Below are 12,187 nucleotides of genomic sequence, written 5' to 3'. Positions count from 1 at the left end.
GAACGTGCATGATATTACACGAGGGAGCTTATCATTCCAGGGGTATGGGTTTCTACAAGTGTATCCATGGGTCAAAGGCACCAATGTCGGACCATTACATGTTATGTGATATTCTAGTTGTCTCTGTGATACTTTCATGGAAGATGACAGGGGTAGCTCGTGGCATTTGGATATCAGACCATGGGGGGTGCCCATGACATTCTAGGTAAAGACCATGGGGGGGGGGGGGGGGAGCCCATGACATTCTAGATAAAGACCATCGGGAGAGCCCATGGAAACTATATGCATGTTGCATGATAGTATGTGGTTGTATGTTGTATGGTATTTTGGGGAACTCATTAAGTTTTGTGCTTACGATTTTTAATTTATGTTTCAGGTACTCTGGTTTTCAAATGGAAGGGTTCGGGATGATTGTCGAGGATACACCACGTGTTTCCGCATTTTGTAAATTACTCTGCTTTAATGATGTTTAGTTAAAACTTGTTTACCTTGGTCTTATGGGAAAGATACGTATTAACGCTTTATTAACATAAAAACAAAAAAAATTTATGTCTTGATTTTTGGGACTTCACACATTCCTTGAACTTATTCACTAAAAAGTAGTCACTAATATATCCCTCTGGAGTTTGATGGATATAATTAATGGCTACTATGGCATGGGCAGATGGGATTCTAGACAAATCCCATAATCTGCAAGAGCAAACCCTACATTTCTGTCACACCCTCGAACCAAACGATGGGAACGTTTGAGGGCTCGTGTGACTATAAATTGAAATATCATCACAATGAATATACATGAAACATAACACAATCATCACAAAACATTACATAATACAACTTGTATTGTTCACATCAAGTACGTTGTTTTATATTACATATTCCAAAACATAAATTGTATGATGGTTGACATTACATAAAAGAAATTCCAGAATACTCTTGATGATTCTTCAGCTTATCGATTACCTGAGAATACAAATTATTTTAAAAATGGTCAAGATATATAATGTTGGTGAGTTCATAAGCATGTTTTATTGAAAGAATTTTTATCGTTCGTGAAACCCAAAACATATGATATTTTCTGTAAATTCTCTGAAAATGATGTAATGATCAAGTATAAATGTATGTGTGATTTCCATTTGTAAAAACATGTATAAGTAAACAATCCAAAATTTCCATGTGTTATATCTGTTGTAAGTAGAATGTAATGAATAATAGTAAGTCCCCCAGAAAATCAGATATTTTCTGATTTATAAAAGTCTTGTAGTCCTTGCATTATTGTATGAATTGTTTTGTATTAATATGATTTAAGCACTTGGATTCCCGTAATGTATTGATGGTAATGGATCTCTATGTGAGTCGTTATAACCATGTATGATAGTGACTAATTTACCTTTCTTGGCATTTTTCCAAACGCCGGTTTTGATCAAGGTTTTGTCACCCTAGACTGGCCTAGTTTAATTGTAACGAACAACTCAGGTGTGGGGGAGTCACCCTTGTATAGATCTATACACTAACTCTCGCTCTCCCTCCAGGAGACTCTGATTATAACTATAGGCTACGTCCATACACTCAATGGTGTCAACCGACAAGTCTCACTAGATCCCAATTATTACCACATGAATATGTATAATGTTATATGTATTTAGATTTACAAAGACCAGACGATACATAAATGTGAAAGGATAAGGCCCAACAAACATGAAAAAGGACAACTGTGACCTATTAGACATGTAAGTTATTTCTAGGCTTGATAAGTATGCAAATGGACACGTTAAAGCCCATTAAGCATATGATGAATTATTCCAGGCTAAATTAGCATGTAAATGGGCCACTAAGGCCCAATAACATGTGAAGGCTAATTCAGGCCCATTAAGCATGTAAATGGATCGCAAAGGCCCAATAGACATGAAATGATTATATTGGGCTCAATAAACATGCAAGTGGATCACGAAGGCCCAATAAGCATGTATAGTGAGTACTAGGCCCAATAGTCGTACCATTGTTGTATTTCGTTTGTTTGATAAAATATAGTTCTTTTAGATGAAACATTTATTCATAATGTTATAAAAGTCCAGTGTTTTGCTATAATGATATTTTTACTTCAAAAGTTTATAATTTGAACTCATTTTTAATAAAAATTTAACTTTAGGTCCTTTAGGAACTAATTTAAACATTTAAGGGCTTATTTTTACATAAAATGTCATTTTTGGTCTATTTTAATTAAAAATAACATTTTAGCCCTTTAATTAATCAAAATTTATATTTTAGGCCCAAATGTTTAGTAATTGACGGATTTGGCCCAAAAATACATATATTGACATTTTTAGTCCATCATTGCAGAAAATTACCTTTTCAGCCCTTATTGGAATAAAATGACATTTTCGGCCAATTTTTTAAAATTTACATTTTCGGCCCAATTTTGGGATAAGTGTCATTTTCAGCCCCTAATTTCGTAAGTTTTCATTTTTGGCTCAATTTTTGATTTCATAACATTTTAATCCATAAAAATTGTCATTTTTGCAATTTGGGCTCAAAAAGTCGTAAGGCCCATATTAAGACCCATAATGCAAAATTTTACACTTTTGGCCCTTTGGAAAGTATGATTGTTACAAAAACTCATTTTATACAAATGTGACCCTTTAAATCCTTATAAAACCGAAAGTGACACAATTGTCTCAACTTTTGTTTATTTGTCAAGAATGATCCTTATACAAGATTTTTGTTTTGTTATTCACGTCTTAAGCATGTATAACACTTTTATTCTTTGTAGTATGATGACTAGAATAATTAATTTATGAATCTCACCCATTTTTATTTGAGTTTTCGAGATTCATCAAGTTCTATCACATATTCACAACATAAACAAAGAAAATCACATATAACATGCACACATACATAGATCTACACATAAATACTTGTATTCTCTCCCCCCCCCCCCCCAAATAAAAAAAACATATAAAAACCGAAAACAAAGGGGTATGAACTCACCTTGAGGTTTAGATTCGGTTTTTGGTGAACATGTGAAGAGATTTTGGTCATAGTAAGCTTTTTGAAGAACTTTAGAACTTAAATGGCTCTAAGATGCATGATTCACGAAATGGTATGAGTTAAGAGGAGATTTTTGAAGAAATCAAGAAGCTAAACCATGGATCTAAGAAAAAACTTACCAAGGATGATGATATTGGTGAAGGATCCTCTTGAAAGCACCCAAAATCTCGAAATTTTTATGGAAGAAGGAAGAGTTTTTAAGATAATTTTTGAGAGGGTTTGAAAGTGGAAGTGTGTGTGTATGTGCTTTTGGGCCGAGAGGATAAGAGGGGAGAAGAAGGAGGGGTTTGACTTATGAAAGGAATGATAGGAGTTTCCTAGATACATGATATTTTTGCGTGGATGTATGCAGAATAATACTTAGATGCATGGGGGGTAATCTTGAGTTATCATCTTCTCCTTAATCCTCCTTTAAACTTTTTTTTTCACATGGGTCGAGAATGGCCAAATGGAATGAAGGAAAAATAATTTTTTGGCTCAATCCTTGGCTTTGATCGAATTTCATAGACCCAACAATATTGTTCGGCCCATTGGGCCCATTAAGACCAAAGAAATAGATTTATGGCCCATTAGGGCTATTTAATTCATTTATATCCCAATAAGGCTCATTAGGGTTAGAATGAATCATTCTAGGCCCAAATGGTTCAAAATGTTATAGATTTATGAATTAGGTCCATTTAGATTCCAAATACGGTTTCTAAGCCCAAAATAGTCGAATTGAATGCTTATTGGTCCATTAGGACCAATAAGAAAATCCTAGTCCATAAAGAACTTGAACCGGGATTTTTAGAGTTTTTAACTCCCAATTGACTTTCTGAAATGTTTTGCATAGATTTTTGAACTTCAATTGTGGATCTTAACTAAGTTTGTTGTCATAGAATGAACATAGTGCATGATATCAAGTTAGAGTTACAAATATTATCATATGTGACGTTTACATGATCATAGAATTTCTTGGCTAACATGCCAGTTGTGACATCATCCCCCTGTTTGTGGGAATTTTGTCCTAAAATTATTTTGAAAACCAGGATTATGAAGGATCGAATAAGTGAGGGTAATTTTGCTTCATTAGGTCTTCGCGTTCCCATGTGAATTCCGGTCCGTGCTTAGCGTTCCACCGAACCTTCACAATTGGAATGCGACTCTGATTTATACGCTTCACTTCCCTGTCCATAACTTCGACTGGTTCTTCAACGAACATAAGATTCTCGTTTATCTCGATCTCTTCCAAAGGAATGATAAGAGTTTCATCTGATAAACACTTTTTCATATTCGAGACGTGGAACACGGGGTGTATGTTGCTGAGCTCGACAGGTAACTGCAACCTATAAGCCACTGGACTAATCCGGGAAAGTATCTAGAATGGTCCAATTTATCGCGGGTTCAATTTCCATGTTTCCCAAAGAGAATCATCCCTTTCCATGGATAGACCTTCAATAACACTAGATACCATCTTGAAATTCTAATGGCTTTTGCCGCTTGTCCGCATAGCTCTTCTGTCGGTCTCGCGATGCTTGAAGTCGAGCTTTGATTTGGATTATCTTTTCGGTCGTTTCACGAATGATTTCTGGTCCTGTGAGAGTATTGGTTGGTGATTGACCTTTTACTAGTTGGGTGTCACCCACTTTAGCCCACCATAGAGGTGATCTGCATTTCCAACCATAAAGAGCCTCGAAAGGAGCAACATTGATGCTTGTGTGATAACGGGTGTTATATGAAAATCTAATCAGAAGCAAGTGGGCATCCCATGACTTGCTGAAGTCAATCACACAGGCTCAGAGCATATCCTCAAGTGTCTGGATGGTTCATTCACTTTGAACGTCAGTTCGAAGGTGGTAAGCAGTGCTGATGTCAAGCTGCGTTCCCATTGCTTTCTGAAGGGATTGCCAAAATCTTGAAGTGAACCTACTATCTTGATCCGAGATAATAGAAACTGGCACTCCATGGAGTCTCACGATCCCCTTGATGTAGATTCGGGTCAATATTTCCATCTTTTAAGAATCCTTTTTTGGCAGGAAATAAGCGGATTCAGTTAACATATCGACAATTACCCATATGGCGTCCAACCCATCAGTTGTCTTGGGTAATTTGGTTACAAACTCCATAGTACCCGTTCCCATTTCCACTCAGGTATCACTGGCTGTTGTAATAGTCCCGAAGGCTTTCGATTTTCCACTTTCACCTTGGCGCAAGTGAGGCACTTACCCACGTAAGTGGCTATCTCTGCTTTCATATTTGGCCACCAATAATGTTGTTTGATATCCAGATACATCTTATCTTACCCAAGCTGAATAGAGTATCGTGTCTTATGGGCTTCATTCATGACTACTTCTCTGAATCCCCCAAGTCTAGGGACCCAGATTCTATTCATGAAATAGTATGCTCCGTCCGCTTTGGCTTCCAGACTTTTATCCATCCCACACAATATTTCATTTGCGATGTTCTCTGACTTCAACGCATCCATTTGGGCTTCCTTGATTTGTGAGGTTAGGTGGGATTGAATGGTTATTGGTAGAGTTTTCACACGACGACTCAAATATTCTTTTCGGCTTAAGGCGTCAACTACCACGTTAGCCTTGCCTGGGTGGTACTTGATCTCGCATTCATAATCATTTAGCATCTCAACCCATCTTCGCTGCCTCATGCTTACCTCTTTTTGATTCAGAATGTGCTGGAGGCTTTTGTGGTCGGTGAAGATGGTGCACTTTGTACCATAAAAGTAGTGCCTCAAAATCTTCAAAGAGGAGACCACAACTCCCAACTCGAGATCATGAGTGATGTAATTCACTTCATGCATCTTCAGTTGTCTGGATGCATAAGCGATCACCTTTCCCCGTTGAATAAGTACACAACCTAAACCCTGATTCGAAGCATCACAGTAGACTATGAAGTCTTCAGTTCCCTTTCGTAAGGATAGTACTGGTGCACTATAGAGGGCTTGCTTGAAGGTTTGGAAGACAATTTCTTATTTTTTAGCCCAATTGAAAGCCACACCTTTTTGTGTTAGTGTGGTGAGTGGTTTGGCTATCTTGGAATTTTTTTGAATAAATCTTCGATAGTAGCCTGCGAGACCCAAAAATTGGCGAATTTCTGTTGGTGTTGTCGGGATTGCCTAGCTTTCGATTGCTTTGATCTTGGAAGGATCTACATGAATCCCTCCCTTGTAGACAACATATCCCAAGAAATTTACACTGCGGAGCCAAAACTCACACTTGGAGAGTTTCGCATACAACTTCTCAACTCGCAGGGTCTCTAAGATCTGTCGGAGATGTTGACTATGATCTTCTTCACTGCGAGAGTATACGAGAATATCATGGATGAAAACGATTACAAAATTTCCAAGGAATGGGCGACAAACTCGATTCATGAGGTCCATAAATGCGGCGGGGGCATTTGTTAGGCCGAAGGGCATCATGACAAATTTGTAACGTCCGTACCGTGTTTGAAAGATAGTTTTTAGGATATCTTCCTCCCGGACTCGGAGTTGGTGATAACCAGATCTCAGATCTATCTTGGAGAAATAACTAGCTCCTTGAAGTTGGTCAAATAGATCATCGATTCGTGGAAGTGGATACCAGTTTTTGATAGTGAGCTTGTTCAGTTCCCTATAGTCGATACACATTGAAGGATCCGTATTTCTTTTTACCGAAAAATAATCGGAGCTCCCCATGGAGAGAAGCTTGGTCTTATAAATCCTTTATCCTGGAGTTCACTCAGTTGGCTTGATAATTCTTGCATTTCAGTTGGAGCCAACCTATATGGTGATTTGGCGATCGGAGTGGCTCCAGGCATGAGGTCGATTTGAAATTTGACTTGTATTTCTGTGAGTATTCCTAGAAGATCTTCAGGTTATACATCCGGAAAGTCGCACGCCACTGGGATGTCATGAAGGTTTACTTCTTCCTTGGTTTTATCTACGATGTGAGCGAGGATTGCGTAGCTCTTTTTGAGTAAACACTTTTGTGCCTTGATGCATGATATAAGACGAAGATTTGTGCCAAGTTTATCTCCATATATTATTAAGGTTTCATGATTCGGAAGATGAAGGCGAACGACCTTCTTGCGACACATATATCAACATGATGGGGGCTTAACCAATCCATTCCAATTATCACATCAAAACTCCTCACATTTATAGGCATTAAATCTATTTGGAAGGAGTGGTTGTTTAGTGTTAACATGCATCCAATATAGATATCTTTAGTTGATTCAGTCTTCCCATTAGCCATTTCCATCGTGAAGGTTTCATTGAGCTTCTGGGGTCATTGATTTAGTAGATATTTGAACTTTTTACTAACGAAACTTTGTTCTGCCCGACTATCGAATAAGACACATGCATATGTGTTGTTAAGTAGGAACATACCGGTGACAACGGTAGGGTCTTGGATTGCTTCACCTTGTCCCATAGTCAAAACTCTTCCCGATCCTCCAGTTCTTTGATTGTTAACATTGGGGGAATTGCGCCTGGAATGCCCGGTTCTCCCGCATCCATAACAGGTATGACTGGCCCCATCATTGTTTTTGTTGTTGTTGTTGTTGTTTGGCGTCTGGTTCTGTGGAAGCTGAATCCTACAGTACTTTTCTGGATGATCTTTCCAATTTACCTTGTGCAAATCATCTCTCGGCATTCCCCATGATGATGGAAGTTGCATTTGTTACATTTTAGGAGATTTCCTGAGTATTTCTTTGGGTTATTTTGTGTGGATGAGGCTGGAGCATGTGGTGTGGTGACAGCTTGCATAGTAGCATGGGCAGTCACGGGTTGTTGTTTCTTCGATGATTCAGAATTTTGATTTCCCTTCCGCTTGTTGTTTTTCCCCTTCTTTCTGAACTTTCTCTTCTCCTGTTTTGGCACCCTTTTTGTTGCCATGATCGTACAATTTCTTGGGCAGTCTCTTTGGACTATCATATGTCTCAGGGTTTGCTGCAATTACATTCCGTTGGATTGGCATGGTCAATCCCCAGATAAACCTCTCGATCTTCTTCCCTTCAGATGTGATCATTCCGGGACACAAAAGAGACAGCTCACCAAACCTTGTTATGTACGCATCAATGTTAGAGTTTTGAACCGTGAGGTTCCACAATTCTTGTTCCAATTTTTGAATTTCTCCCCGGGGATAGTACTCAGCTAACAACATCTCCTTAAGTTCCTCCCATGGTATGGCGTTCGCCACCGGGAGCATCATGGACTCTATGTGACCATTCCAGTAAGAGAGGTCTTGATCAACAAACATGCAGGCTGCAAACTTGACCTTAGACTCATTCGGACATCCGTAAATTTCAAATACCGATTCCACCTTCTCAATCCATTGTTTCATGGTGATTATGGCTCCCGTCCCATTGAAGGTTCATGGATTGGCGTTGGTGAAATCCTTATAGGTGAAAGTTCTTACGGTTCCTTGGTTTGTTGCTTGATTTGTTCTTTCGGTTCCCTGTCCATTGCCTTCCCCGTTGTTCCCGTTTTGAATTTGCGCAAGCGCTGCAGTGACTGCAGCAGAAACTGCTGCTTGGAATGCGACCGAGTTTATTTTTGGCGGCGTTGGTGTCGCGTTGTTCCTATAGTTTGGTCTTTGAGGCATCTTTCTGTCATGGAAAAGAGAGATGATGAGTATATATTGCATTCCCAGGTTAGAATGTCACTGACTCGGCAAATCTATTTGTGTATCTAAGTGATTTCATGTACTAATCATAACATAAGAAAGTAAAACACATAATAGATAACAATGTCACGATAAAACATAGAGCATTTTCACTCATAATAATCGTTTTTAATACATGAAAATTTGCCCAAAAAGGCATATAGTACATAGGAAACATATGATCCGTCAGCATGACGACCCTATAGGTAGTGTAATCACTTAAACATAAGGTTGAGAGTACACAAAGTAACACATAAAAAGATACATAATACTAGGAAGAGATATGGCTGGTCCTAATTGTGGTGGGATGTGTCAGGGGGTGGTGCTGAGGAAGTTGATGCTCCCTAAAGGTGAGCCACCAGTCGTTAGGCGACTCGTAGTCTAGCCTCCCAGGCATCTTGACTCATATGAAATTCCCTGATCACTTCCTGCGTTTCTCTTTCTGCCCTTGCAACTGCAACTCGCATCTGATATAGTTGGTCAGCAGTGCTATGAGCCAAATTACCAATATCTCGCAAACGACTTACCATAACGGAGAGTGCTCGATTAGCTGGCCCTCCATCCCTCAGATCATAGAATTCTCTCGCCATACCAAACGGGGGCTATTGTCCCTGTTGTTTGCTCCACTTCCAAATATCGACACCCCACAGAGGTGTAGAGCCATTAGGGCCCATTCGGTGAGCTGGCACTCTCACTAGGAATGGTGGATAGATGACTACGGACTCTGCGTTCGAATCATCATCGTTGTCGTCACTAGACTCTTCTCCCCCAAAATCTGCCATGAGTTCTGCAGGTCCATCCTCGATTTCTTCTTCCTGTTCTTCCTATTCTACGAGGTCTTCTTCAGGTTCCTCTTCAGGTTCTTCTGGTTCTTCCAGCCACCAGCTATTTCCCTGATTGCGAAAATAAGGATCCTCGGGGTGGTGGATACCAGCCATATTGACTACACGAAATCGTATAAATAAATCATATTTAGATTATCCCTATAGTATATTTTAATCATTTAAGTTTGGGTTCCTAGAGTTATTTGGGGATGCGGTAAGCTTCTAGATTCATTTCCCGCTACGATTACTCCCAAACACATGTTGGTCATATTTTGGATAAATATAGTTGATCAGGCTATATTTATCTCCAATATGACTACATAACTGTTTGGGTCTAATCATAGTGTTCAATTTCCTCCAAAGGCTTTTAATGTTATTGTTATAACGTATACTTAGGTATGCATTTATTCAGAGTGCTTTAGTCCCATTGTATTTATAGTTGCATATCATGTATGGTTTGACATGCCATGTAACGACCCAATTTTCACGTCCAAAAATTTCGTTTTTAAAACATTACTTTAGAAAATGTTAATAGATAAAAACATTGTTTGACCAAACTACATCACAACATAAACCATGTTCAAAAGTCAAGTCATACAACCAATCGAAACATCAGAGTATAAATCCCAAGGAAATCTAATAAATGCAGAACCCAATGTGTGTGCATGATGTGCTGCTACCGAGCCAGCTCCTTCCCCTTCGATGAAGAGGTACCTGAAACCAAAACTGTAAACTGTAAGCACAAAGCTTAGTGAGTTCCCCCATTGTACCACAAACCATACAATCACATAACATACATAAATTGTCAGGCATATCTGGATGCCCGACCTACCCCTTCGGTCCTCTCGACCGGATACTGCCTAGCATATCTGGGTGCTAGCCTCCCCTTCAGTCCTCTCGACTGGATACCGCCTAGCATATCTGGGTGCTGGCCCCCCTTCGGTCCTCTCGACCGGGTATCGGGGACTATATCACTCCCTACTACTACCACATATCACATATATCACATAGTCTATCTAGCATGGCTGGGCATGACTGCCCCTTCGACCCACCACTGCTGGAAGGCAACTCACCTCGGAGTAGCTGCTGATCTTCGTGGGAATAGTCTGACTGCTGCTGCTGCTGTTCCGGAAATCCTCCGGCTGTATTCCCACCAAACACTTAGTCAAAAACTGCTAACTGACCTTTAGGTAAAATGACCATTTTACCCCTAATCATGCCTTAAGTCAAAGTCAGAGTCAACTTCCAGTTGACCCGACTCGCCAAGTTGGCTCGCCAACTCGCTGAGTCCATGTCCAAACGACTGACCTGAATTCTATTTCTACTCGTCGAGTTAGGCGTCTACTCAACGAGTTCGCCTTCCAAACTGATGTACAAGTCCTTCATCCCACTCGCCGAGTTGTATGAACAACTCGTCGAGTTCATCTTCATCCGATGAACAAGTTATACTATGACTCGCCGAGTTGTATGAACAACTCGCCGAGTCTGATCTTGATCTAAGGAGATTGCCTTGAACTCGCCGAGTCTGGGCATCGACTCGTCGAGTTCCACTATGGGTGAGTTTTGGCTTCCAACTCACCGAGTCCCTCCTGAACTTACCACACGACTCGACATAACAAAAAGGGGACAAACCCGGAGACTCGCGACTGGACTCACCGAGTCAGATGAGCGACTCGCCGAGTCCGCTCCATGCAAGAGCTAAAAATGCGATTTTGCTCGAATCCAAACCATGTCATTCGTAGATTTGGGCTCCTAGAGCATGAATAGCATGTAAAGTTTCCAACTTTACGTGCAGATATCCATCTATGGGGTTTTTAGGGTTCAAAATGCACCAAAAGAGTAGATCTAAGGTTTATATGCAATATGGGCTCATAAAGGTAGTGGATCTGAGCTCCTGGAGCTCAACTATACTTGGATCTAGGGACCAATCAACTGATTTCGAAATATTATGCACATAAAAGCTTGGAAATGAGCCATGATGGACTTTAATGGGGCCATAAGCATGGAGACAAGGGGGAAAACGAGCCATACCTTAGATATCACTCAGAAATTGCTCCCAAGTGCTTGACCTCCTCTTCTTCTTCTTGATTTCCTTCCCTACACACTCCAATCTCCAAGAGGACACACCAAATGGCTTCAAATCCACAAAACAAAGCTTAGAACAAGGTATATGGCTCTTAGGGTGAATGGGGGATGGCTTGGGGGCGGAAAGGGGGATTAAATAGGGTGCAAACCCCTGAAACTTAGGGTTTCATCCAACATCGGTGACTTGCCGAGTCCAGGATATGGACTCGCCGAGTCGCCAACTTAAACGAGTCCCGGGTCCCGTCCCTACTCGGCGAGTCGGACCTATGACTCGCCAAGTTCAAGGCTTAAAAAGGAAAAATACTCAATCAAGATTTACATACCAGGAACCAGGTGCTACATGCCAGTTCACTATAAACAATGCTCTTATACTGATGTGTGTAAAACCAACTAGTTTTAATCCTACTAACTTAATCACAAAGACAAACACACGAAAGGCAGTGTACGCATCGATTAGCAGTTTAGTTCAGGTAAGTAGGGTATCGAACACAGGGAACGGAATATTAAACTAACTACTAGTATTATATAAAAAAACAAATAATAAAAGGAAGAGTTTTCTCTAGTTTTGCAAGACTAGAAACTTAAACAATT

Source organism: Lactuca saligna, chromosome 1 (assembly GCF_052625555.1).
Source record: "Lactuca saligna cultivar CGN05327 chromosome 1, ASM5262555v1, whole genome shotgun sequence".
Lineage (NCBI taxonomy): Eukaryota > Viridiplantae > Streptophyta > Magnoliopsida > Asterales > Asteraceae > Lactuca > Lactuca saligna.
The sequence above is the reverse complement of the archived record's forward strand: the minus strand, read 5'-3'. Positions refer to the sequence as shown.